This window comes from Salvelinus namaycush, chromosome 30 (genome assembly GCF_016432855.1).
Source record: "Salvelinus namaycush isolate Seneca chromosome 30, SaNama_1.0, whole genome shotgun sequence".
In the NCBI taxonomy this organism is placed as follows: domain Eukaryota; kingdom Metazoa; phylum Chordata; class Actinopteri; order Salmoniformes; family Salmonidae; genus Salvelinus; species Salvelinus namaycush.
This window is the reverse complement of record NC_052336.1, coordinates 8,991,128-9,016,638: the sequence shown is the minus strand read 5'-3', so window position 1 is coordinate 9,016,638 and position 25,511 is coordinate 8,991,128. Positions and strand designations below refer to the sequence as shown.

At 41.2% G+C, this 25,511-nt stretch overlaps 1 protein-coding gene across 1 annotated transcript in view; it reads left to right on the top strand.

Moving 5' to 3' along the window:
* The first annotated feature begins 1,622 nt into the window (after nucleotides 1–1,622).
* The window catches only part of LOC120025342 (transcription factor SOX-6-like), a 202,809-nt gene continuing 178,920 nt past the window's right edge, over nucleotides 1,623–25,511 (top strand). The window contains exons 1-2 of the mRNA XM_038969875.1: nucleotides 1,623–1,945; nucleotides 4,569–4,677. The gene's annotated coding sequence lies outside the window, so the exon portion shown is untranslated. The remainder of the gene's footprint in view (nucleotides 1,946–4,568; nucleotides 4,678–25,511) is intronic.

The window sequence follows — 25,511 nt, the reverse complement described above, 5'->3', positions numbered from 1 at the left end:
CTATATATCGCCCCGCGGTGGACCGTTACTTTTCTTCACTGTAGCCTACCTACCTTTACAGCTGACAAAGGTGTTGAACTATTATTCCCCAGAACAGTTGTCCATCTAATGTCGAGCTATATAGCCTACTGTTGAAAAATGTTTGTTCTGTATGTCGTTAATTATGTCCGCTAGAGTTTGGTCTATACAGCCCATTGATGAAGGCTATGCATTTTTTTCTTGTCTTTTGCGATTTTGAGGATACATAGCAGGCTACTGTAGAACTCTTGAGAAGTGATTTTACTCCTCTAATTTCAATGGAATTTTAGCCTATAATAAATACCAGGCATTCTATTTAAGCCTTTGAAATATTTTATATTGAATGTTCAAGGGGCGGAAAACATTTGTTTGGTAGGCCTAGTGACCCAAATATTATTTTGATATAAAAAATGTCACTTCATTTACATTTGACAATGTAGCCTATTATATGTAAAGTAATAAGTAAGTGTTCTGGTGGGCTACCAATATATTTTTTACATTTATGCTTCTCGATTGAAATATTTTTCTGAAACAAGTTGACCTAGCACTAGTTGTTTCAATCATTAATAACATGTTTTTTTGTTTGCATAAACATTGTAGGCTATGTCAACCAAAACAAAACGTCAAAGTCTATAATCTATTGTGTGTATTGAAAAGACAACAGCACATCGATCTCTAACGTTATGTGTATGCACCATAAGATGATTTCCTATGAATAGGAAACCATGGGATAATCAATGACTTGCAGTAAATTACTTGTTTATTTTATAAAAGTGATATATTGAGTTCTCAATAATTTTGTTATAACTAACACCATAAACCTTGCTGATATTGATATTATTTTATACAGATCAGACGAATAGAAACAGGCTCGCTCCCTATTTGAGAGAGATTATCATCTTATATTTGAAATTATGGCAATTTTGTAGGGGGGGAAATACTTTATTAATTGCCTTTTGCTTTCCTGTATTAACTTATACTTCGTCTATATAATGCTGAAATTAACAATATAGGCTATAGGCTACAGTGTATCAATGTATTCCTACTACATGACTGTTATCGCCTATGCCAAATATCGTTTGTCATAAAGTGGTATGGTTGACACTCGAGTTCTTTACACGTCACTTCATATCAAAACTTCAGTTGATCTGTTATAAAGACCAGCAGTGTTATATTATAGGTACAGTATAACTAACCCCTGACCGAGAAGTGTTCTGTCTTCAACTCTGAAGTGCGTTTCTGGCATGTGCTGTTGATAAAATTGTTCCATTCATTTAGAGTAAGGCAAAAGACAAAACATAATGCCTTACATAGTCCACTTTACAGGTAAATAGGGCAATAACTCGTATTGGAGTTTGTTCAAGTGCAAATTATGTTGTCTCGACTTTCAATTGTGCTGCTGTGTAATAATCGGATAATTTTTGTATTTAATCAAATCAAGAGCAAAATGTCCCTCTGTCTAATCACTCACTAAACTCTCTCTCCCTCTCGCTCTCTCTCTCTCTCTTTCGCATCTCTTGTCTGGGCTGGGAGGGGGAGTCCTGCCTCTTTGCCTTCCTCAGATCAATGCCCTGGCCACTCACTTTCTGATGTTGCACGACGGGAAATGCTTTGAATACTTGCGACATGGCCGCTCACATTGATTGCCAAGATTGACAGCTCTGCGTCGTCTTCTCTTGTCTCCGAGAGAGAGGGAGATAAAGAGGATAGATAACAACAAAAGCTCCTTGCAGTTTTGACAATTAAACTTCATAGAAAGAACGGGATCCCCTCATAGAGCCAGTGGGAACCACAGCAGACTTGAGTTCTCTTTCCTTTTTTCTACAGATAGTAATTGTTATGTTTTAACGTAATATAGTGCGAAACACACGACTCGGGATACGATACCGTCAGGACCTGCATCTCTCTTTTCTCGGCTGATCTCAAGGTAAAAACGTGCTTAGTTTTAACATGTTGTATCGTCTTTTCATGTAAACTGCGTTATTTAGCCTGTTTTTGTTGGTACGTAACAGAGTTCGCCTCATTCGATGTCAATAGGGGTGTTAACACTGTTTTATCTCTCGTTTTTTTGTGAGGGGAATATGATAACATTCTTATTTATTGCTTCTCAATCGCGAGATTCGTGGTAAACGCAATAACGAAAACAGAGTATGTAAAAAGACAAGCGCAAGCGTTCTCTGGAAAGGTTTGGATAGCTACTGTAACAAGGATACCCTGTTTTATTTACCTACACACGATACTTGTGTAACTTATAAATTACATTCAATCGTGCGTCTCGAGGTATTGATATCAACAGCTCTATATTTCACTTGGATTAGCAGTTAGGCTACTGATTTAAGCAACATACAGCTAGGTAGGTTTGGAGTAGACTGTATGAATTACGCGCAACCCTTTTTATTTCATTGTTGGTTACGCATCCACAAAGTCTTGTCGCGAAATTCAACTCTTAAAAATAATCATCAAGTTATATGTGTTTTGTTATGGTGTTGCTATCCGGATGCTCAATAACTTCCTCCTGTGGGACTGGGAGGCAATTGCACTTTTGTCCACAGAGCGGTACTATTCATTGACAATGACGTGCGCATTGCTCTAGGTCCCCTTCCATACCCTTCCTTTCTCTCTGATCTTTCTGGATGCGAGATTTACAAGTTTCTTCGAACTTGGGCATATGGTTTATTTAGTTGTCTTTCTTCCAAACTCTAAGTAATCTATATTCATCGTTCGACCTGAATTATAATTAAATGTAAAACATTTATATTCGTAATTGTTTCCTATGTTGTAGGAGGTTGGGAATTCACTCTGCCTTAACTTTAACTGGAGGTCAGGTAAATTGACCTTAAAAGAATGCATAAGCCATAAATTAAATCCAACTACTCCTCGAAAGGCTGTCCCATTTAGAGACGATATACCTGGACAAGGCTTCCCTACAAGCCCACAAAGCGCTGCTCTCGGACGGTTTTAGGGACTAACGTAAGTCATCTGGTGTAATTATTTTTGTCTCTTTTGCACTATTGTCTTTCCCTTTCATGGACAGGTGTGAATCTGGCTATAGATACATTGCAGATAATTGAATGAACAGGTTTAATTGTATGCTAAATATTTTAAATAATGACATTTTATTTATAGTTTCCCTAATTTTTTGATTTTTTTTTAACAATAACTTTTAACGCGTATTAGGCTATAATCAGATATTTAGCTATTTTAATATCACACATGGCTTTTGAAGGTACTTGAGATTTTGACAAAAACACGATTGTATACCAAGGTAGTGGGAGGACAAATGCAACGCAGTTCGTGTGAACTTGTCTGTTGTGTGAAGATCATCATTTACAAGGTGTTTCCCAAAATGAGACACTCGCAGTCTCAGATAAAGCTTTTTTTCTAACTTCTGCACAAGCAGTGATAACAATTTGAATAGAAACAGAGAAAGCAGACAATGGATAGCTTAGTTCTTAAAGTATGAGAGGAGGAATACAGAGGTGTTCTCTGTCACTGCAAATCTGGACTCTATAGCCTAATGTAGCCTAGACCTATTGCTACCGGGGAATATTCCAATGCTCCTATTTTTGTTTACATTTGAAATAAATACAATAGGATTGCTGTGCCCACCCAGTAGGCGGAATCTGAAACCTTCATTAAAGACAGCTTCACTTTTCTCCTATTTTACTTCCAAATAGTGTCCAGTCCGTCAGAATAACCCGGTGTCTAATAATACAATCATGTCTTAAGTGAGAGGCTGCATGGGGTGAAGAACAATCCTCCGGGTCGTTCCTCAGTTCGGGTGAAGTTGGTCTCGTAATGGTATTTTGTTTTGAACAGTTGCTGTTAGTTGAGAGTGCAAGTTCCCTCATAAGGTAAGGTGGCACCGGAGCCCAATGGAAGTCACATTTATAATTAGACTGCCAATTCAGCACATTGTCCTGATTGCTATACAGGGACACTCGGCTTGAGATAGTTTTTCCTCTGACGGACAGTTTAACACTGCCGGTAACAAATTAGTGAGGAGCAAAGGAGTTCTGTTGATGGTTCACTGCACGGCTTTATCAGGGAAATAAAACATGACTCCGCGATTGCCAGGTGCCTTTTCTCTCCGTTTCTGCCCATCTTTGTTTATTTTTTACGCACTCTAAATACTCTAAAAGAAACGTAGGCCACAGTCGCCCCACACGGCAATAAAATGGATGAAAGGAACATTACAATATAATATGAATAATATGGTAGATGTAATCGATTTTTATAATTGAAACGTACCTACGTTTTTATACACATGCATTGACTACAGATAATATTTTAAATTGACCTCTTGCTCTATGTGTTGCGCATTGATTGTCAAGTACACAATTCTGTTATTGAAATCAAAGGTTATATTGATTAGGTCTATATTATCCAGAATGTTGGATTATTTGTTTCACTTTTAATACGATGATGAAAGTTGATTTAAATGTTTTAATAACCATTTTGGTGCATATTTTGCATTTTGATTCAGATTTATGGTTTGAAATCTCACCTATTGTAACATGTCATGTATTTCCTACTGTTTGATTTTTCAGGACTATCTGCACGTGGACTTCAGAGGAACTTGTGGTTTTGCGAGAGAGAAAAACATTTCCGAACTGGATCCGGCATAAAGATATCGACTCCCTGACGCATATGGTGCCAGTAAGTTCAGAGATTTAGAAGTGCATTTTGACATACCGAAACCGCATGCTTCACAGCCTGTGCTCGGCGCTCTTTCACGGTGGCTCTCTTGTTTAAATAGATCCCCCATCCAATCTCAGATCAATAGAGTTGCATGTTGCGAGACGAACTTGGGAATTGGAAATTCATTTTCTGTCATTAAACGACCGCGAATGATGAGCAAAACAATAACAATATTTTTTATTATTAGAACAAATGGTGTCCTATTTAGTAGCCTAATAATGTTACATACGTTTACGTTTAATGAATGTATTGTTTTCCTGCGGGTTAAACGTATTGCTTTTGATTAGACAGTGCAGAAATATTGTCATTATTGACAGCGCAATCTAGACCTGCAATGTGAGTTTATAATACACTTGACCACAATAGTGATCATATTTTGAAAAATATGTGTGAGCACAAAGCATATGCAATGCTTGATTTTAGTTATTGAGTCTATGGAAATGATGTGGTTTTAGATCTCAGCAAGGCAACATGCAGAAGGGGATGCTTTTTATTCCATACCATGCTATTGTTAGTTTAAAGAATATGTTGTATATATATTTTGTCAATTATTTTGTGCTTTGTATATCATGCACAGCAATTAGCTTCATGAAGCTGGGTAGACAGGTGTAGGGTCAGTAGCCTACCATGTGTGTTTAATTGAATGTTGATGTGCTCTCTAAGGAGGCAGTGTGTAGCCCAGGCATTACAGTGCTGTGTCAATTTAAAACTGGGGCATTAAATTAACTTTGAATGGTTCCCTTTCAATTACATGATGTGAGCTGGTCCTTGGACTGTTGTCTCAAAGGGGTTTCTTACCTACTGTGGAATACATTACTACTCTTATCACATCATGTGTTAGTTCATCAGCTCTATTTAATATGTGTGTGTGTATTTATGTATGTAGTCTATATATGTCTATGTATGTATGTATGTATGTATGTGTGTATGTATGTATGTATGTGTGTGTGTGTGTGTGTGTGTGTGTGTGTGTGTGTGTGTGTGTGTGTGTGTGTGTGTGTGTGTGTGTGTGTGTGTGTGTGTGTGCGCGCATGTTGAATGTATGTAGGCCTATGTACGTGTACACAGTATTTGACATTGATGACTAATGGGTTTGGTGATTTGAAAATATTTTATAATGATTTGAAAACATTTACACGTCTTTCTTGTATGTTTTTGGTATGTGCATTTTGCATCAATGGTTGCTTTTACTGAGTCTGATCTGTTAACTGCTACATCAGTGCCACTTCATAATAGCCTCAGAGACAACTATTATAGGACACAATGGATATGAATGGGATGTTTCTGTGCTTCAGAAGTTTAAAATATTAATTGACAATGAAGACTGAAATAAGAAAATATGAATAAGAAAAATGTATTGAAAGTGTACTGTTGTTCTGTCTGTGGGTTATTTTAGCCCTTGCAGTAAAGGCTTTATCTGGTTTCATTAGTTCATTATGCTTAAAACAGAGGTCTGCATCCTAGAACCATGAGGTAAAGTAAGTTGAATTGTTGGTTTAATTGTATGGCCTTGGTTTATCCGTAGCTAATTCCCTTGCCAAACTGAACTCCTTGCCCTTAAAATGATATTATGACCTGCATATTGCTATTGCTCTAATAGCATGAGAAATAACAACTTTCCAAGATCAATAACATTTAATGTAACAACTTGCCTTTATAAATAGCCTACATTATGTAGAGTACTTTACAGTAACTTTATGAATTTGATAAATTGAGCTAGATTGGATATTTAAGTTGGGCCAAATGATTATGGGTTAATGAGGTAAAATGATACGAGTGATACGAATGCGTTTGCGTGTGTGTGTACGGGGCACATCTGTTCCTTCTTGTTGTACCCCAGACACTTTGCTGTGCTTGGCTTGTGATAGTCTGTCTGTCAGATTATACTGGATTAGGTCATCCATGACAGATGCAATCTTCACTTAAGTCTCTCCTTTTTTAACTTTTTGTTTTTCCAATTGAGATTTTGAGTCAGTCAGTGCGATAGTAATAGTTGCCGCAGTTACAGTATGAATAATGAGGGAGATGTTGCTCCTTGGATGCAGGCTGGCAGGGAAAGAGCACAGGAGGTAGTTGAGTTGAGGCTTGCTCAGGTACTAGTCCCCCTCTCCTCTCCTCTCCTCTCCTCTCCTCTCCTCTCCTCTCCTCTCCTCTCCTCTCCTCTCCTCTCCTCTCCTCTCCTCTCCTCTCCTCTCCTCTCCTCTCCTCTCCTCTCCTCTCCTCTCCTCTCCTCTCCTCTCCTCTCCTCTCCTCTCCTCTCCTCTTCTCTCCATGTCTGAGGGGGAGTGGACTGGCAGCCGAGGCCTAATGATAAACACGATGAGAGAAGCAGGTAAACAACAGCAGGCCTGGTAAAGGTAGGGCGTGTGGCAGCAGAAGGGAGAGGATTTCTGGGGATAATAAATGTGGCAGCGCATGTTGTGACATCTGTCTTTATAAGTGTTAGCTAATTTGCAGCAGAATATTTCAACAATGATCAAAACCGATGGCAACATGTTCATTACAGGAGTCTTTCTTTTGTAGTCCTCTGATTTTTCTTCTTCAAGTTCTCAACGTGCATTATTGAAGTGCTGTGGCAACTTTAGATCTGGCACCATTATGATTTTCTTGTATGACACAATTAAAAAAAGATGCTCTTTACTAATGCACAATGATTTTAATTCTCATTATACAAACTGTGAATGCAGTTTTAATAAATGAAGTGAAGACTGGCAATGTAAATGAAACGTGCCTAAAATGACTTTCAAAGAATCCTCACATCTTTTTATGCCCTTTCTGGCTTGAGGTGAACACATCTCAAGGACCTTTTCATATCCAACGTTGACAGTCTGGAGAGGGTCCAGGCTCCATCTCTGAATGTAATGGTTTTGTTCCCAGAGAAAATGTGCGCCTCTCAGTACAAACCATTCTCACCACTCATGGGTGATGGGTGAGTCTTGAAATATTGATGAAATCAATGGTTCTAGTGAGATATCAGTATCAGACAATGGGGGCATCCAGAGGCTAGCTATCTAACTGTACAGACACAGATGACTTTCAAGTCTTGAAGATGGATACTGTAGATTAATGATTAGACACATGGTCTTGGTGAGATGCGTAAGTCCTCATACATAGTTATCGTCATTCTTAAGATTTTCTTCCCGAATTTTAAGTGAAAATTAGCTAGGCTATACTTAGCTGGGGTTTAACTACACTCCCAAATTCCAGTCTTGCTTTAGATTAGAATAAGGATTCTGAATCTACTGCACATCGGGACATGTCAGTGCAGTTGTTTGTATTTTAGCTGCAGTCCAAGCCAAATAGGTTGTTTCTTTATAAAGGTTTTCATTGTTTTCTTCTTAGTAACTTTGGGTCCAGATGACTTCTGCTGTGAGTTTACATGAACTACATACAATTACATTCAATGAAATAGGTTGAGTGCATCGTTTTCTTTAAATTGAAAACCATCAGCACCTGTATCACATTACATGTTGAAGACCAAGGTACAGTACCAGAGAGAGATAGAGAGAGATTTCCCTATAGAATCAACCAGACCTCTAGTATCACATTACATGTTGAAGACCAAGGTACAGTACCAGAGAGAGATAGAGAGAGATTTCCCTGTAGAATCAACCAGACCTCTAGTATCACATTACATGTTGAAGACCAAGGTACAGTACCAGAGAGAGATAGAGAGAGATTTCCCTGTAGAATCAACCAGACCTCTAGTATCACATTACATGTTGAAGACCAAGGTACAGTACCAGAGAGACATAGAGAGAGATTTCCCTATAGAATCAACCAGACCTCTAGTATCACATTACATGTTGAAGACCAAGGTACAGTACCAGAGAGAGATAGAGAGAGATTTCCCTATAGAATCAACCAGACCTCTAGTATCACATAACATGTTGAAGACCAAGGTACAGTACCAGAGAGAGATAGAGAGAGATTTCCCTATAGAATCAACCAGACCTCTAGTATCACATTACATGTTGAAGACCAAGGTACAGTACCAGAGAGACATAGAGAGAGATTTCCCTATAGAATCAACCAGACCTCTAGTATCACATTACATGTTGAAGACCAAGGTACAGTACCAGAGAGAGATAGAGAGAGATTTCCCTATAGAATCAACCAGACCTCTAGTATCACATTACATGTTGAAGACCAAGGTACAGTACCAGAGAGACATAGAGAGAGATTTCCCTATAGAATCAACCAGACCTCTAGTATCACATTACATGTTGAAGACCAAGGTACAGTACCAGAGAGAGATAGAGAGAGATTTCCCTATAGAATCAACCAGACCTCTAGTATCACATTAGCTGTAAGTGTTTGGTAGGGAACTGGGTTTGAACATTCTGATTTAAAAATGAGCATTAGTATTTTACAGCTAAATCAATGTACATTTTGAGCAATTGTATCGCTTCACATGAACAATATCATTTCATAACTCACCAAAGGGGTACAATTTGAACTGTTTCATTCACTCATCCACTGAATATGTTTCACGTTTGGGCTGCAAAATAATTGGACAATTTCTTTTAATCCAAAGCATAGTTGTGCATAATTAAGTTAGACTTCAAAATGCAACAGCCTCTGTTGAATTCTCTCTTTTTAAATATCACACATTAATATGTAGAATTAATTGGAGGGGCCTTGGTGGCCGTGTGTTTTTGACACAGGGCTGTTTCTGTAGGGGACGGTAATCAGTAGCACTGTCAGCTGGAGGAATTAGCACAGCTCATTGTTTCTATGAGTCACATGAAGATTTGCACAGTCCATGTGTGAAGATGGCTGGCTCTATTTCCATATCGAAGAGGCCCACAGTGCTGCCTGTAATTAAAATGCAGTGGTTTTGGGAGCCCTTGCTCGGCACAGTACACTGAAGCAGCTGAGTGTTGTCATCTTTCCCGAGCAGTGTGCAAGCGGTCGACTCCTGCATGCTTCTCTCAATACACCTATCATTTTGTACAAATGTGAATGTCAGTCCACGCTCCTTTTGTGGAGAGTTTAGTTTTCTTTATCTAGCCTCTCGTTGTGGCTGCCTGTTTTATTTTAGTCCTCAGAATAGACATTATTTTGTGTACTTTATTGTCATGTCAACCGTTGACATTGACAGTGATATTTCATATTCTATATACACTGTATTCATTGGCAGTATTTATTCATAACCTTTATTGTGGAAAGGCCATGAAATCCCACTCTTGCGTTCCATGATTTCCATGACTTGTTATTAGTTAGTGACCTTGTTGCAGATTTCTCCAAACGGGGCCGGGGTCAACAGTTCCTTATTGGTTTGTTCGACAGTGTATTGTGGTCCCTGTCCTTCCTGAATTGGAGAAGATCTGAGGTTGGGTCTTGTGAGGGAACGAGGGAAGAGAGATTACTGCGATGTGGGCCTCTCCGCTGCTCGAACACAAAGGCCTCAGAACAACCCTTTCCTTGTGATCCCCCCATTGTGTTCGGATCAGGCCTTCCCTTGGGCTGGCTGCTGCCAAGGACTTAGCACAAAAGGACACTATGGAAATATCAAACTGGAAACCAACATGGGCAGCTCTCTGGGTGAGAGCGAGGTACCAGGAAGAAAACTTTGTATGCCCGTCACCCTGTTCTAATTACAATGTATCACATTCAGGATGCATTTTGTCCATTGATATTAGCATTTACAAGGAGGATTGGTGACACTAGTAATTAGGAAAACCCGATTGGATAAACTTTTACTGCCCCATGAATAGTCTTACTTGGAAATGTAAAATAGGAAATTCCCTTTCCTCTTGAAATATTTTATGCATAGGTTCGTAATGAGCTGAAATTGAAATGAAATGAGCCTTTACTACTTAAAGGGATACTTCAGGATTTTTACATTTTTATGTCTCTGTGTCCAGTATGAAGGAAGTTAGAGGTAGCATGCTAGCTGACACCCATATACTTCTAGTCATTGCACTAACACTAGTTAGCATTGGCTCAACAAACTACCTCTAACTTCCTTCATACTGGACAGAGACATAAAAAGGGTGTCCACAAGTTCATCTGACTCTGGGGAAGTAGATAAAGGGCCTCATTGCCAAAATCCCAAAGTATCCCTTTAACATTAGAGCATATACAGTAAGGTAACCATGTTTTATGGAGAACCACACGTGTTGTATTTAATCTTTGATAATTCAGCTTCTTTGGGTCTTCAAAATAATTTATCTTCTTCTTGCATCTGCCTGTGGGTATTCCACAGTGAAGCTGGGGTTAGCACGGTACTCTTCTGTTTTCACAGGTCCCTGTTCACTGCAAATGCACAGAGGTTAGACATTAGCCAGTTCCTGGAGGCTGACAGTTAGCCTGATATCTGCCAGCTCCATCAGATATGAGATGTAAAATATGCTCCACAATTGTGACTAAGCGGCCAATCTGTGCTGCGCTGCTCCCTGCTCTCTGCTCCGGAGTAAAGCATGCTGGGAGCAGTTTAGTTGACACATGACGCTCAGCACCACTGATGCTGTACAATACTGGGGCTCTATTTGTTTTTAAGGCCCTCCACTGCCATCCACATCTTTATACATTGCAAAACTGTCACCAAATGATAGATCACAAAGTTTACTGTGCAGAGTAATGAGACAAGGTCACTAATTGATCAGATATGATTTGGCACCTTGATTTACAAGGCAACACCCGAGCTTTGACTTCACCACATAGCAGCTTGATGGGGAAGACTGTGTGGAGTATCAGCCCATATTAAACAGCTTGCCCCTCCAAGTGTCACTGAAGAATTACGTAAATGCAAAATAAAGTCCTGGGGCCTCATTTATCAATCATGCATAGGCACAAATCTGTGCGTAAACCATGCGTATGATCATTTCCACGCAAAGTGTGGGATTTATCAATCGGAACTTTTGATTGAGAGTGTGTGTAAATGTAGAACCGTCATGACCATGCGTATGCACAGTGCATAGTGGTGGAATAAGGGAACTGCTTACCAAGTATAGAATGGGAGAAATATATGTCGAACATTTTTGAAATTGTGAGAGTAATAATTAAATATTTTTTTGATTTAATTGTATTTCCATTGTGAATTCATGCAACATATCTTGACAGGCTATATATCATTTGAACACATCAGTCCATGTGTTACGCTAATAATCCATATAAAATACAGTAATTTGTTAAATTAGAGTCACGTGTGAAAGTGAAACCATTGTTGAAATACTATTAAAGACTGAGATAATGGGGAAATCAAATTAGAGATGGCTGATCTTGCTCTGTTGGAAGATTCGGTACACGCTTCATTTTGCCGAGAGCATGTTTTTAGAGACAGGTAGGACTGTTCTGCAGAACGTATAGATATCTTTTCCCAAAACCAATCGTCTAGGATCTTTGCCTATTTAACGCCTACTTTAGAAAGGCAAACGCTTGCCATTCCAGTGCACATCAAAGTGCTATCAACCCTCTGGTGTTTAGCAATGGGCACTTTTCAGCGGGAGTTTGACGATCGTCATCTCACATCCCTCGATGAGACAATGTTTTGGATGCAATCATCAGCAAAACAAACTGTAACATAACATTTCCATATTTCCATACACCATCGCACAACAGGTTGAAGTCAAGAGGGGTTTCTTTGCCGTCAATGGGTTCACAAATACGTACGGCGCAATAGACGGCACCCACAACGCCATAAAACCACCATCCCAAAACGAGTTCATCTATGTGAACAGAAAAGGTTTCCACTATTAATGTGCAGGTGATAGGTTATGTAATGCGCAAAAAACGCTGCTGAATGTAGTGGCCAGTGGGACGCACGACTCGTTCATTCTGCAGAACAGCCTACATGCCTACAGGAGGGAGCTGTTGAGGATGGATTGATTTTTAGTGAGTTGCCTACTCATTTGAAGTATATTTGCCATCGCTAAAGCAACTTGAATTTTCCTAATGGTCCTCTCTTTGTAGCTATGTTTTTATTTTTACTAGTCAAGCCACAACTGAGCGAGCCAAATAAAATATTTTGGCACCTCTATTTAAGTCTCTGAAAAATATTTTTTTTAGTCGCTTTTTTTAGTTGCGCCTTTGTCTTTAATTGTACGGCGTTATATATTCCCCACAGGTTTTACATTTTGATGATTTTGACCATATATGGTTAATTAGGAGTGTTTCGCAATGCAAATAGCCAAGGTCGTACACGAACACTGAGACTGAAAACAATTGGTATTTATCAATGGTTATCTCCTACCGGTGTGCGTATCGCTTCTAGGATTGTTTGACAAATCACTATTTTTCTATGGGTACGAACATTCTAAATTCCGTTCGTAAGTAGTATTTTGGAATAGTTTCTACGCAATATTAATAAGGCCCCAGAAATCTGAGACATCAGCGCATGCATTATTTCCATTCTCCATCTCTTAGATAATACATTGGAAAAAGCTTACTGAGAATGGATGGTACAATCTCTCAGGTCTTTTACAGTATCTCTTTTTCTATGGATAGATGCTAACATTTTCATAGACCCATAGATCTGGACTAGTGGCAAGGTCTATTACTGATCAGTTGCTCACATATGGAATAGGCAATGTGACTAAAAACGTCCTGGAAAATTATTTGGAAAAGCTGGGATGTATTGAGCCAAAGTCAAGATTCCCTACACTTTTTGTGTGGAAACTGGGAATGCATAATGCCAAAAATAAATGAAAGTGACAAAAGGAGGGGGGCTCTTGTGGCTCTTGTGGCTGACGTTCTGATGAAGTTAACCAAAATGTCTACCCTGGTACAAACCCAGGTCTTTTGTTTCCTTCTTCCATGATTATTTACACCGACTTGGATTTTTTACAGGGCTTTGCCCTCGATGTGCGTCATGAGAAAATGGCTTCAGCAGACTCAACCACAAGCTCGCTCTCTCTTTCGCCTTCTCTGAGAAAATTAGAATGCAGTTATTGCATCATATATAATTTACTCATACCTATGTTCAGAGAGAAAGAGAGAGAGAGGGAGCAAGCGTGAGAGAGGCAGAGAGAGAAGAGAGGGACAGAGAAAGAGAGACCCTCGTGGTGTGGAGTGGTCAGGAGATGAGAGATGGAGGCTGAGAGCAGCTTGTCTGAACATTCCTCATTGTGAGGACTCAGCAGATAATGATGTTAGTGTTCGTCTAAGGTAATGTACTCTGTGTCGCCCCAGACCTCTCTGATACTGTGGAAGTGGACTGAACTGAGTCTCCTGCTACTGGAGCAGATTGAACTGGAGTTGTTTTGAGAAGGACAATGCTGGTCAACCCTCCTCTTCAACAGTAGGCTGTATAAAAACTGTATTTGGCTGCTTGAGTGAGTACTCACAGTTTAAAGCTGAGTGCTAGAAATGTTTTCGTGTCGCTCATCAGTATAGGGAGCTGTGATTGGTTGAGGCTACTGAGTCCATCTCTCTCAGAGCTACAACTTATCTACTTGGGGCCTCTCTAGAATGGAGAGTTTGTATCAATACAGTATATAAATAAATATCCTAGAAATGTGTTCCACATGACAAAGTCCTACTGCCTCACCAGTCATTTGGCGTAGCAGGGGCAGGAGCTGTTATATTCCTCTTGTTCTCTCTCTCTCTCTCTCTCTCTCTCTCTCTCTCTCTCTCTCTCTCTCTCTCTCTCTCTCTCTCTCTCTCTCTCTCTCTCTGTCTCTGTCTCTGTCTCTGTCTCTGTCTCTGCCAGAACATATTAACCACAGCACAGTATAAACACTATGTCGGAAAATATGAACCCAAGTGGAAAACAAATCGAAAATTGAATTAAAACTCATCCACTCTCTCATTAGTGAGTCAGGGAAAAAAATACTTTCTTTAGAAATAAAAGTATTTTAAGTGGGGAAAAAAGTTCAAACTTTTGCTTTCAGAGCAGTCAGTTTGTTTAGGACATGCTCAAAGAGGCAATTTTTACTCCAAACTACCAATGTAAAAACAGAATCACTCACTCTGAGGAAAACCCAGACTGCTGGAGGGATGGGGAGGGTGGCTGACGAGAAGGTTGCACAAGGGGAAGGGAAGGAAGGCGAGGAGGGGAAACGAGAGGACTGAGTGTCCTGGCTGAGGATTAGCCACACTGGACTGGATGGTCTGCGGACGTCCACCGCCAGCTTACTGATGTTAAGGACAAACACATGCATGACTTTACAAGCCCTTCTCATATGGAAGCAAGAGTGGTCGCTCTTTCCCAGTTTAGAGAGAGAGACGGGGAGAGAGTTTTGTGCCTGAATGTGAATAGCGTTGGTGGAACACACAGACACACACACACACACACACCACGCCAGACCCTGGGTTGTGGTTGAATGTCACAGTGGAGGAACGCTTTACGTCCTTGGTTAGGGGTGGTGCTGATGGTAAGCAGGGGAGGGATGTTCCTCCTCTTCCTCGGTGAAGCTACATTTATTGGTCACCATCTGCAAGGTGGAGGAGTTTGGGCTGTGGCCAGCCTAGAGAGAGGCTTCTAATTAAACCATCATCATGATCAACTTGTGGTCAGTGATCGTCCCCAATGCTGGCTCTCCAAGATGAACATGGAATCACTGAGGCTTTCCTTGAAGCCTGTGTTGGACTGAATTAGAAAGGGAGAAACAAAACGGAGGAGAAAAGTGCTACAGAGCACTTTTTCTCTTGGCAGGCAGAGAAAGACCTTCTGCCATATCCACTCAGGTTTAAACAATTACCCGACATCATAAGAAACCAGAAGAACCTTAGTCTGGAATAGTCATCGCTTTTGCCTGGCCTAGCTCGGTTTCAGGCATGGCGTAGCAAGCGTCACATGTTGGAGCTCTCGATAATTTAAATTAGTGTAAGAGGGTGTACCTCCAGTCTCTGTATCTATGCAGCCCGAGGAGCTTTCCTTTGAGGTTGACAGCCTTTAATATAGTATTTCATGGTTTGATATGTGAGTGACACAGAGCTGCTCCAAGAGGACGGCAAAATGGTTTATTAGGGCCTAATTACAGCCCTGTGATTAAAGGGGAAGTGACTGTGATTAGGATAGTTGAGGACGATGTGGAAAATGGATGAATATTCAGAGCGGAGACGAGCAATAACGGCTGTGTGTGTGTGGGGAGGGGTATGATTGCTGGCTGGTGCAGAAACCTGACTGCCTGGCTAGCTGACTGACTGCTGTGTAACCACATGCTATGATATCATCTTTACGGCAGATCTCATCTGGGGGCTTTTCAGCTTTAGCTATTGGGCAGAAAAAGCATGCACAGATATGTGGTGGTGCCCTGGTAATGGTAACCTTCCAGGTTCCTGGTTCCTATTGCCTGGCTCTCTCTTGTAAAGTATGCAAAAGGAGCGCTAGCTTTCCCTACGTGGAAGAATCCGTAAAGATGATTTAGTGCTCTCACAGGCCTTGTGATTACAAAAAAAGGAAAGGATGTCCGAGGTTTGAAGCTTGTTTTGGTATGCTATCAGCCCGGCATGCAGGAGTAATGCAGTGGACTTTCACAGCCAATTGAACATGAAACCGTCAGGAATGTGCAGCAAAGCCAGGTCTGCTCCGAGCTGCTAGGGGAACTTGCTAAGAATCACACATTCTTGTGAACTTCAAAGTATGCACTGTTTAAGCAAAGAGATAAATGGCCTTATTATTAGCAGTTTTATTCAATGGGGAGATTAGTATTGGGTTCTCTTTTCTTTTCAACCTGCAAACTTCGAACACTTTCAGACATGTGATAACTGACATTTATAAATCATTTCTGGGAGTGCTCTGAGGGTATGATATGGACAGCAAAACCTTGCGATTTTACAATTTCACAACTGACTTCATCCTTAAAATGACGGTTGGCTAACCTGCCTATTACTCTCTTTGATTTCAACAGTACATGCTTTTGCGCTCTGAGAGGTATTCATAATAAGCTTATACTTCTCTGACTTTATTGCTAACGGCTCTTTATCTCCCAGCTATTCAAGAAAGAGAAGTCATTTTTCCAATTTCCAACATTTTACTGTTAGGTCACAGCCTGCTCAAACCACCTTGAGGGGATTGTTGTGGCAAACAACACACACACACACGCACACGCACACGCACACGCACACACACACACACACACACACACACACACACACACACACACACACACACACACACACACACACACACACACACACACACACACACACACACACACACACACACAAAGGCACACACTCACACACATTCATGCACACGTGCTCCCAGGAAAAATATATCAATCTTAAATAAATATGGAATGTTACAGATGTGGAATTCCCTTAGCCTAAACAGATACTGCCCTAGGTGCACACTTGCCAACTGGGAGCTTTCAGAAGTCACGTCATGTCCACATTATTTATATGTCAGGGGAATTATATGTTTTATCTGGAGAACTAATGTTTATTCTTCCTTTTCCTCTGATGAGATGGAATGAACAGTATGATGAGATGGAATCAACAGTATGATGAGATTGAATGAACAGTATGATGAGATGGAATCAACAGTATGATGAGATGGAATCAACAGTATGATGAGATGGAATCAACAGTATGATGAGATGGAATCAACAGTATGATGAGATGGAATCAACAGTATGATGAGATGGAATCAACAGTATGATGAAAGTGTGTTGATCTTATTAGAACTTCTGGGTATAGTCTTGCTAACGGATCACTTTACATCCACAGAAAATGTATCCCCAAAAGTGTTTTTCTTGCATCACGTCGATCATGTTCCCCACACTGAAAAGCACAATTTTGCATGTCCAGGCGTTCACTTAAATGTATTTACATCTCGGTTTCCTCCGAATGTACTCCTCAAAGCACGCTCCGCTTGGAAAGTCTATTCATATATAATGTAAGATATATATATTTTTTACAAATAGTGTGCGGCGAACAGTAGTAGTCACAGAGGCCTCTTTATATTTAGTTTGGAGCGTTGTCAGTTTTTCTAGGATGATAATAATGGGAATCATGTGTTTGGCCGGCTAAAGAAAATTAGCGACCTTTCATGTGACCCACCTGTCGTGCTTTCAGCACCGTTAATGCTAACCTCATGTTACTATCATAAGGAGAGCCAGTCTGTGTCAGGCACTGGGGACATGAGGAGAGCCTCCTCACACAGGGCCCCTGGTAGCAGCTCCTGATACACTCTACTAACCCACCAGCACGGCAGGCCTACTGCCTAACCTAGCACAGAGACTGTGGCTACACTTGAAACTTACAGTTGAAGTCGGAAGTTTACATACACTTAAGTTGGAGTCATTAAAACTAGTTTTTCAACCACTCCACAAATTTCTTGTTCACAAGCTATAGTTTTGGCAAGTCAGTTAGGACATCTATGATGTGCATGACACAAGTTGACTGTGCCTTTTAACAGCTTGGAAAATTCCAGGAAATTCCAGAAAATGATGTCATGGCTTTAGAAGTTTCTGATAGGCTAATTGACATCATTTGAGTCAATTGGAGATGTACCTGTGGATGTATTTCAAGGCCTACCTTCAAACTCAGTGCCTCTTTGCTTGACATCATGGGAAAATCAAAAGAAATCAGCCAAGACCTCAGAAAATAAATTGTAGACCTCCACAAGTCTGGTTCATCCTTGGGAGCAATTTCCAAACGCCTGAAGGTACCACGTTCATCTGTACAAACAATAGTACGCAAGTATAAACACCACGGGACCACGCAGCCGTCATACCGCTCAGGAAGGAGACGCGTTCTGTCTCCTAGAGATGAACGTACTTTGGCGTGAAAAGTGCAAATCAATCCCAGATAATGGAGGAAACATGTACAGAAGTATCTATATCCACAGTAAAACAAGGCCTATATCGACATAACCTGAAATGCCGCTCAGCAAGGAAGAAGCCACTGCTCCAAAACCGCCATAAAAAAGCCAGACTACGGTTTGCAACTGCACATGGGGACAAAGATTGTATTTCTTGGAGAAATGTCCTCTAGTCTGATGAAACAAAAATAGAACTGATTGGCCATAATGACCATCGTTATGTTTGGAGGAAAAAGGGGAAGGCTTGCAAGCCAAAGAACAACATCCCAACCGTGAAGCACAGGGGTGGCTGCATCATGTTGTGGGGGTGCTTTGCTGCAGAAGGGACTGGTGCACTTCACAAAATAGATGGCATCATGAGGAGGGAAAATTATGTCGATATATTGAAGCAACATCTCAAGATATCAGTCAGGAGTTTAAAGCTTGGTCACAAATGAGTCTTCCAAATGGACAATGACCCCAAGCATACTTCCAAAGTTGTGTCAAAATGGCTTAAGGACAACAAAGTCAAGGTATTGGAGCGGCCATCACAAAGCCCTGACCTCAATCCTATTGAACATTTGTGGGCAGAACTGTAAAAGTGTGTGCGAGCAAGGAGGCCTACAAACCTGACTCAGTTACACCAGCTGTCAGGAGGAATGGGCCAAAATTCACCCAACTTATTGTGGGAAGCTTGTGGAAGGCTACCCAAAACGTTTGACCCAAATTAAACAATTTAAAGGCAGTGCTACCAAATACTAATTGAGTGTATGTAAACTTCTGACCCACTGGGAATGTGATGAAAGAAATAAAAGCTGAAATAAATCATTCTTTCAACTATTATTCTGACATTTCACATTCTTAAAATAAAGTGGGGATCCTAACTGACCTAAGACAGGGAATTGTTACATGGATTAAATGTCAGGAATTGTGAAAAACTGAGTTTAAATGTAGTTGGCTAAGGTGTATGTAAACTTCCGACTTCAACTGTACATGTGACTTCTGCTATCAGTGGGCAACGTCATCAGCACTCTGCCAACAAGTCTCCAGAAAACTTGTTTTGGGAGCGAGAGGCACCTTTTTTCATTAAATGTTGGAGGAAATACTTTCCTAGCCTGTGCGGAATGTGTTTGCTGGCTTCATAAATGCTAGCCAGCTGTCTTATTTAGAAAAACTTTTTTGTGTTTGTGGGAGAGTAATGCTAACCTGTGTGCAATCCCTTTAGCTTTGCTAGCTAGCTTTCTGGCTAGTTACAGAGGTTAGCTGGCTAGTTATCTACAGTAGTTGGCTACTGCCATCAAGTTGTTGTTGTGTTATTATCAGATTTAGCCTGTTCCACCGTTTGCAGAATGCATACTGGCATTTGAATATACCGTGGGAAAAGGTAATCCGGACACGGTAGACACATTTAAATGTAGGTGTAGAGGCATGACACGTTCAGAATTCCATCATCACAAGTCCATGATCAGAATACAAAAGCTGACATGTCAATCTAGACACGATCAGAGCAGCTAACTAACAAACAAAGAAACAAAAACAAACACCAAACAAATATAAAAATCTCCACAATAAGCCGAGGGCAGAAATGTGCTGGTGGAATGCCTCTATCTTAGACTTGGTTCCCACCAGCATCAATCTCAGCATTTGTCAGTGTGCTGTAGTTATTTGCTACAGGCTGGCAGGCAGGCAGCACAGAGAGTCTGGCAGTATAGTGCAGGCTCCTAGCCCTGAGCCTGGAGCCCTCCCTCCGCAGCGAGCTGGGCTGCACAGCTCCCCAGTTTTAACATGGTCTGTGCCATGTTGTAATGGGCTCCCAGGGCATGATTGGAATATAATAACTGTTTCACTATGTTTTTCTTACCCCCCTCACTCTCCACAAATGTAAAATGTGCCCGACTACAGGGGATATATAGTAGGAGCTGTGATGTAAGATGTTATTGCTGGATATGCAGACTAGGAAAATGTTGATTCTTTTCCAAAATCTGCTGGGCAGAAAACATTATGATGTCACAAAGACCACATTGTAGCCAGTTTGGGTGTACAGAGCTGTGTTTCCCTCTCTTTCTCTCTTGTTCTGTACATTGTCCGGCCACCTTCTGTGCTCCCTGCCCAGACTACAGGCTTACTTCATGCAAGTTTCCTTTTCTTGTGCTGTGAATCAATGCACAATAGCCTTATAGGACCACTTACATAATGGAAAAAGTACATATATCTTTGCACAGACAAAGTACAGTTTGAAAGGTTTAGTAAGCTTCAATTACACTATGACATTATTATGAATGATTATTTTCACCCTGTTATGGGAATAGTGAATGTATTACAACATGGTTATACATGTTATAATAACAATGTCAACATATTTGATTACAGAGTTTATTACAATTTCCAAGTATTTGTGTATAGTGGAGTATAATGTGAACACACACACTCATGGTCTTTGGCTGAACCAAGTGATCTTGTGTTATCGCTCAATGACTTCAATTACAGTATGACCAGGAGGCCAGTATGTTTCCAGCCATCCTCTGTCTGAGGGCTGTAGCTGTCTGACAGGGACCATTTGATTGGCTATGTACAATGGCAGCATCATGGGAATGGAAATGCATCCAATAGTTAAGTGAACAACCATGTATCTTCTGTTTTCCCACTAATTGAATTTGGCACTAAAATATGCTGGCAAGAGCCCCTTACCTTGTTTGACTTATTTATTGCCTGACTGGAGAGGTAATTCGACCTCCTCATTTCAAAGGCTCTTTTTGGTCCAGAAAAAGAGTGTAAAACTCAATTAGGCTAGTGATCAGTGACTGAAACACAACATTTGTTTTCCTGTGAGGGGAAGCAGAGCTGAGGAGTGGAGGAGAGCAACTAGAGCCCTGATCTCTTAGCTACCCTCCATCCCCCCACCCCACCGCTGCCTCGCAAAGCTACAGGGTGAGGGGAGAGGGGAGAGGGGAGAGGGGAGAGGGGAGAGCGAGGGGAAAGAGAGGGGAGAGGGGAGAGAGAGCCCATGCAGGCCCTGTCATGTCACATGAGATTTGTGTCCTCCTTTTAAATAATTTCCCTCTTTAGAAGATTAAGAATGCAGAAATATTCTCAAACCGATCATTTTCCCTACTCCCAAATGGAGTAGTGCATTTGCAAACGCCACTATTAATTGCTGTTTTCAAAGAAGACAAATGATCCCTGCAACCGTAAATAAAAACAAAAATCAGAGGTTATAATGTTAATTGTTCAAATGGCTGTACAGGGTCCAGTGGAGCTAGCACAAAGCATATGCACCAATCACCATCAGATTTACCGACTAACCTACTTGGGAGGCAATATCAGTCTTACATGTTCATTGTTGTACCGTTGTTTATTCTCCATCTAGATATTGTTCTGGTATCTCAGAACACAATGTACCATTCCCAATGTACTCTATGGACACACCGTGGGAATCCTGTTTATTTCCCTTCCAACCTTTTAATCTCAGAGAATGCTGTTGTTCAACAGAGCCTTGCTTTGTGACCTGCTTCTTCTGTATCAGTCTTGGTCAAGACGTTCACCACTAGACATATTTATCAGGATGCATGGGCTTGAATTGTAGATCTAAACATTTATGACTACATTGCAAATGCATGACTGAAATGGCAACACAGACTGTGTGCTTCTGTTTGAAGAGGGACAAAACAACAGGAATCATGTGACCACCGATGTGCCTTGTTCTAACCTGATCTTTTCTGGATCAATTCTTTCCTTTCTGGTTTAATTCACCATGTGATTGACTTTCAGTGCTTTACTGTTGGAAAATATCCACATTGAGCCGTGCTGCCTGAAATAGGGAAGTCATTTGAATACAGATGCTCACAGCTTAGGCCTGGTCACAGGATGCCGCTCCGAGTCAGGTGACAATTGCAGGTTGATTATGTTGCTACTGACAGAAGTTGAAACTCCTTTGTGCGGCTGAGATATTTGCATTTAAATGCTTATTGTAGGCATCTAAAAAGCATAAAGACTGATTGTAAGCTTTGGCTGCTGGTTTGTACTTGCAAAAAAAAGAGAATTGCAATAAGGGAGATTGACATGGAAATTAGGAAATTATTTTCAAACCGAAGGTGAAAATAAATAAGTAGGTCTGTGTTGTTGTTTTGTGGTGCTGGTTTTCATTCTTGATTTGTATTGAGTGGGTCCGTTGTCAGATTGCATGTTTGTAGTAAGACTGCGTTTCAAATTGTTTGTATCTAATACACAGTAGAATGATTCTTTCTGATTGAGGTGTTTTCTTGGATATCTTTGAAAATACCACAACATTTTGTCAATGTATTTTTCCCTGCGTTTGATTCATACTGCATGTTTGTGTGTGACAAGCTCTGCGTATACCACACTGTGTTAGTCATCTGTCCATGTGATTGTGTGTGAATGTGTTTGGTACCATTTTTATGGTTTTGAGAGCTGTCTGTGTGTATGTTGAATGTGTGTTTTTATTAGCTTTCACAAAAGCTGTATGTTTGTGTGAGTGACTCTTTCTATGGTATCCGTGTGTATATGTGTTTGACAGGCTCTGATATGATGACAGAGTGTGTCTGTGCCGGGTGCCCATAGCCGAGTGATGCCCCTGCTGATTCTGTGCCTCTGGCCCTTTGTCCTGCAGCACTCAGCGTGTCTGCTTCCTCAGGAGACTGACAGGCCTCTCCAGTGTGACCACACAAAGGACCAGCCTTCTTTGAGGTGTTAAAAACTTCCATTTATGCATCTCCCTGGACAAAAAGCACCAAGCCCATTTGAGTCCGGTGGCGACACAGGCAGACATTGTGGCCACGCTTCCCCAGCACTCATTTCACAGATTCTGAAACCAGTATGTGGTGAACAGGATTTGAGGGGCTAAAGTGCCCCACGAGGGCCAGGCGATAAGAGGGAGAAACACCACCACTCAGTAAACTAGAAGATGGGGCTGTGGAAAATAAGTACATTACCTGAGAGAGAACTATGCTTGTTTTCATAACCCGCCACTCAATAGGAGAGAGAGAGAGGGAGGGAGAGAGAGGAAGAGAGGTAGATAGAGAGAGAGAGAGAAAGGTGGAGAGAGAGGGAGAGAGAGAAAGGGGGAGAGAGAGATGGAGAGCGAGAGAGAGAGAATATCCTCTCTTAGAGAAGGAAGAAAAAGAAAAGCCTTCTGCTACTGAGGGGGAATCATCTCAGAAGCTGAGAATAGTAGACAAATCAACAACCAAAAGACACGGCTAACCTCTAAGTTTACACTATTCTTGTCTTTGAGTGGAGAATATGTGAGTGTGAATCAAAGAGAATTGACAGGCTGCACACCTGGCTGTTACTAACACAGGGGACATGAATACCTCCTGTGGTGGATTTTTAAATTTATTTTTATTTCACCTTTATTTAACCAGGTAGGCTAGTTGAGAACAAGTTCTCATTTACAACTGCGACCTGGCCAAGATAAAGCATAGCAGTGCGACACAAACAACAACACAGAGTTACACATGGAATAAACAAACATACAGTCAATAATACAATAGAAAAAGTCTATATACAATGTGTGCAAATGAGGTAGGATAAGGGAGGTAAGGCAATAAATAGGCCATAGTGGCAAAATAATTACAATATAGCAATTAAACACTGGAGCGATAGATGTGCAGAAGATGAATGTGCAAGTAGAGATACTGGGGTGCAAAGGAGAAAGATAAATAAATAAATACAGTATGGGGATGAAGTATTTGGATGGGCTATTTACAGATGAGTTATGTACAGGTGCAGTGATCTGTGAGCTGCTTTGACAGCTGGTGCTTAAAGCTAGTGAGGGAGATATGAGTCTCCAGCTTCAGTGATTTTTGCAGTTCGTTCCAGTCATTGGCAGCAGAGAACTGGAAGGAAAGGCAGCCAAAGGAGGAATTGGCTTTGGGGGTGACCAGTGAGATATACTGGAGCGCGTGCTACGGGTGGGTGGTGCTATGGGGACCAGTGAGCTGAGAAAAGGCGGGGCTTTACCTAGCAAAGACTTATAGATGACCTGGAGCCAGTGGGTTTCGAGAATATGAAGCGAGGGCCAGCCAACGAGAGCATACAATTGAAGCCTTGGATTGAAGCCTTCTAGTGGCTGGTCATTTCTCTATCCAACCACCTCTGTAAATTGACTTTTATTCTTGTTATTTGAGGCAGAGTAAATCACATGTAATGTATTTGCGGTGCGGCAGGCATATGAAATAACGGTTTGATCACAGAGCTGTCTGCCTCTCTTCACAAACACAGGGAAGAATGTTTGATTCTCCCTTTACCGCACCACTGTTATTCACAGAGGAATAGTGAAACACTCAATAAGACAGAGTCAAAAGCCCTGTCACTGTTTCAGCCCTGCACAATAAAGACATTATTGTGTGGTGTCACTTTCTCGGCCTCTCCTGACCTGAGTGTGATTGACAATGGTGAGTGTTTCAGGCAGGTCTACTTTGATCGTTGTGACAGGAGGCCTGGTGCAGCTCCATCTTTAATCTGTGCCTGTCGTGTTCACATGAGAGAGAGGCAGAGAGGAGAAAGAAAGAGAGAGAGAGGGGGGACAAAGACAGAGACAAAGAGCAAAAGAGAGAGAGAGACACAGCGATGGAGAGAGACAGACCGAAATAAAGAGGGAGTGAGGGAGAAAGAGAGCGAGAGAAAGAGAGAAAGAAAGGAGAGAGCAAGGCAGAAAGAGAAAGAAGGGGAGAGCAGGGAAGCTGTGACAGGTAATAGTGTGCTGAAGCAGCTGTGTCTGGCTGTGATTGGACCGTTTCCAGCACCAAATAACTCAATGATATGGTGGATTTTTTTTCATGGATATAAGGCTTGTCTTTGTGCGTTCATATTATTTGGCATGCCTGTGCAGTGTGCACTGTGCCAGAGGGAATTTAAAGCTTTCTATCATAGGGACATCAGAGCTCTGTCTCCTCAACTGCTCTTCTGTTGTAGCCTGCCAACCCCCAGGTAACTGCAGCCCGGCTAACCTCCCTGCTGACCTGGGCATCAGCTTGTATTAGCCCAGACATGGCTTTGTCCTCCCCTTTTTGTAATGACGGCCATTCATTCACTGCATACTACAGCTATGCTTTTTCTCATTCGCGGTGGGCGATGTTGG